The sequence below is a fragment of the Ruditapes philippinarum genome, unplaced genomic scaffold, assembly GCF_026571515.1.
Source record: "Ruditapes philippinarum isolate M1 unplaced genomic scaffold, ASM2657151v2 ctg3199_1_1_1_1, whole genome shotgun sequence".
Lineage (NCBI taxonomy): Eukaryota > Metazoa > Mollusca > Bivalvia > Venerida > Veneridae > Ruditapes > Ruditapes philippinarum.
In genome coordinates, this window is record NW_026865166.1 from 47,410 (window position 1) to 51,540 (window position 4,131).

General features: G+C 31.9%; 1 long non-coding RNA gene across 1 annotated transcript; it reads left to right on the plus strand.

Annotated features, from left to right (window-relative positions):
- The first annotated feature begins 1,153 nt into the window (after positions 1–1,153).
- On the plus strand, positions 1,154–3,118 carry LOC132728078 (uncharacterized). The gene is made up of 3 exons (XR_009625432.1): positions 1,154–1,197; positions 1,996–2,080; positions 2,818–3,118. It is a non-coding gene; the product is annotated as an uncharacterized LOC132728078 (long non-coding RNA).
- The last annotated feature ends 1,013 nt before the right edge of the window (positions 3,119–4,131 follow it).

Here is a 4,131-nt window from a genome sequence, read left to right on the forward strand (position 1 = left end):
ACATTTTTTTTTTACTTTCAGAATGCTGATGTTTGGAAAAGGTGTGTTTCAATGTAATCCAGAAATAAAGTAATAAACAAGCGTTTCTATATGTGTTTTGTATTTTAATTATATTTGAAAATATCAATGGTTTTAAAAGAAATAGCTACCATTTGGACATATGCAATACAGTTTAATTATCAAATAAAATACGCTTTTTTTATTTAAAATGTAAATGTAATAAAAGTACCTGGTTAGTTGCAGACAGTGGCGTCGAAAAAGGTTCATATACGTCAAAAGCTCATTTCAGGATCTTATTGTAACAAATAATGTTTAAAGTAAAAGATGAGACTTGTCATTAACATTATAATCGTGTTTAGAATAAATAACATTAAAATAAACAACGTTGAATAAAATTGAGCCGCCTCACGACAAAACCAACATAATGGGTTTGCGACCAGCATGGATCCAGACCAGCCTGCGCATCCGCGCAGTCTGATCAGGATCCAAGCTGTTCGCTTACAAAGTCTATAACAAGTAGAGACACTGATAGCGAACAGCATGGATCCTGACCGGACTGCGCGGATGCGCAGGCTGGTCTGGATCCATGCTTGTCGCAAACCCATTATGTTGGTTTTGTCGTGACGCGGCTCAAATTATTTACATAGTAATACCATATATTTAATAACATTGTTTTATTTTTTAGGTAATAGAAATTCCTTCAAAAATTCCATACGTTGAGAAAAGGCTTCGGCGGATATTTCATGATTTTCGTACAATATCTTGAATAAATTTGCAATCAGTTAAAAAGAAATGTTCAACATATACCGATAGATTTTGATTTTTACAGGTCATCTAACAGCATCGGCTCTCTGATATCTGTTTTTGTTTGTTTAGTTTATTTAGTTTATTTATTTTTTTAATGCTATATTATCCGCAGAAATGAGAGATTGATTCTGCCTTCGGGTCAGTAGCGTAACTTTTCCACATAAACATGTATTTTTAAGGAATAAATAACGTTTCCATAAACTTTGGACTTTTGACCTCACACAAATTGTGCCGACACATGTTTGTGGCATGACGGATGGGTCATTTTAAACAACTAATTGATGGTTTATCAATTTACAGCAACCTGTTGCAGGATAAAGTAAGTATAAAAGTAAAATGTTCTTTGTCGGTCTGTTGTCAATTTTATACTGAATTTAGCAACAGCACAGGGTAAGTTTATGATTATATAGAATCGTTTTTTATTTGAAAGCTAGATGTCTCTAGATGAGCAAAGTATTTCCAGAAAAATGACTTTACAAAAAGTAAAAGAATTTAAGATTCAAGTAATAATGCATATATTTTGGCGATTAAGGACCGATTTTTTGAATTTTATCACCATATCTCAACTGCGGTACTAACACAGTAAGGGTTATTTTTGTTTATTTAGGCATCTGTTTATTGATTTACACAGATAACAAGTGGTGTTTCAATGTGTAAATGATTTATATTTTGTTTTTGTTCACTTCACAATATTTTACTTTTAAATAATTTTTTGAAATTTTCTTGAAAATTATAACGAATCTGGAGGCATGCTGCTTTAATTCAAAGTTTTTATATAGACATAGTACACAATGGTTAATGATTTTTTATTCAAGAAATAATTATTCTGTTGCCTTTCGCCTTATAACATGTTTGTCAATTAAACTTGTTAGAAGATATACATGTATAAATGATTAATCGGTTAATAATTAGAATCATGTTTTATCCATAATCAAAACAATTAAAAAATGCCCAATTCTTTTTAAAATGAAACGTCACCAATACATTCCGTACAATATTTATTAAAATTTCAGTTGGTAATTTAGGACATTGATTATTTTTTCATTACAAAATGGAAAATTAAATAGAATTTTGGAAAAAAAATGTAAAATATATTTTGAACTTTTACTTTTGTACACACAATTTACACTTTGATGGGCACATGTCACTTTAATTTATTTTATGATGAAAGAACCGTTACTCTTGCAGGTAATCATGAAGTGCGTTAAATTCGGATTTCTTCTCTTGGCTTGTGTTTTAGCAATAAGCATGAATGAAGCTTCGGCGGAAGAAGGTAATCTTTTGACTGTTATGTATGTCATATTGAACTATTTGAGGAACTATTCTAAACAAAATTTGAAATATAGGTTTTAAGCATACTAAAAAGGACAAATACATCAGAGGGGTGTCCGTGGTTTTAAGCAATCTCAAATATATTTATACATTAGAGGGGCGTCCATGTTTTTAAGCAAACATTAAATGTACTTATACACCAGAAGGGCGTCCGTGGTCAAGTGCCTTAACGTCGTTGTCGTCAAATCCCTTGCACCTTACCGCTGTACATTCGAATCCCAGGGATTTTAGATTCGTTCTTAAGTGAGGAATTAATCCGGCTAGGTAACGGAACGTCAGTGGTTCTACCCAGGTCCCCGTTCGTGCCTGAAATAATGCACGGACAGGCACCTGAGGTCTATCTCCAACACTAAAGCTGGAAAATCTGGGAAGTCGCCATAAGACAACTTATGTCCTTATACCACATATTACACAACCTAAACAAATCAGAAAAATAGTTTGTTGTTTATATACTATTACATTAATATGTTGTTGTCTTTCCTTTTGTTTGTAGATTTAGTTGTTTATTTTTTCTATTACGATTTCATTTTTTTACTAAGGTTTATTTTGCAAATAAATACTTCTATAAAATTGACATAAACAGCAGTATTTATTGAAAATATTCATAAACATATTTTTTTATTCTTAAAAAATTCACGATTTTTTCATATTTATTACATATTTATTAATTTATTTTAGCCTGTGAGTATAATGGTGAAGGATATGACCCGGGGGCACAATTTCCTTCTAAAGACGGCTGTAATACATGTACATGTCAAACAGACGGACAAGTTGCCTGTACTACCAAATCTTGTGATGACGAATAATTAATCTACTTCGACTTACGTTGTGTGAAATTGTTTAATTGCAACATCTGTTTATGTTTATATAACATTTAAAGCAACATTTATACAGCATGAAATTAAAATGTTCCCCTATCCTTAAAGAATAAGAACTGTCAATAGTATATGTCAACAGTTAACAATAAACGTACATATGAAGCAACACATCAAGTGCTTTATTATTTTTTTCCATTCCTTTTTTTTAAAACATACGCGCGCGCTCGCACATGTACACCCACGGCGAATTCATGCGCGCATATGTTAATGTTAATGCAATCACATAAAGGTTTTATCATACGTAACACTCTCCTCTTCCTCTCTGCAGTCATTCTCTTAGATGACAGAAATACATACAGTATTTTATACTATTTAATGTCACTACCAATATTATATTTTAATGACAAAATACTTAATCAATTTTCAACGCTACTTCTAACACCAACATGATTTCTGAATCAGTAGTGACTGACAAATGACTACTGGACCTAATACCCGACATCAGTTGTCATGGAGAAATAACGCTACGCCCTAGCATGGAACGAGCGACCCCCGACTTACTGTTCCATAGCTTTTCTTATTGAGCAAGTGGGCGGGTCCATATGAAGAAAGATTGTCTCTGATTAAATCATTTCGAACCAATTCCATGGAAATAATAACGAGCATATGGACAATATAAATGAACAACAACATAAATGAACAACAATATTAATGAACACCGTATCAATGAACAACAATATCAATGAACAACAATTGAACAACAATATTAATGCACAACAATACACATTATGTAAATGAACATCAATATAAATCAACAACAATATAAATGACAATTACAATGACAATATTAAAAATGATACAAAGCAGCTGACTGTATAAGACACGTACGTGTCCAAGTTAGACGTAAATGAGCATATATTGTCGGGCCACTAAAAAAAACAAACAACAGTTACTGTTAAACAAATAATTGTGTCCGTTAAAGGGAAATATGGGGTACTTTAAACTGGGCCAGATCATTTTTTTTAAAAGCGTCATAATTAAAGAGGATTCCTTCGGTTTATAATAAGCACATTTTCCATATTTATCACACACCAGCTGGATGTTCTTATGAAATATTTCTTGAAGAAGTAATAGTTATAGTACATGAAACGAGTTAGTTACGAGGATATAACAC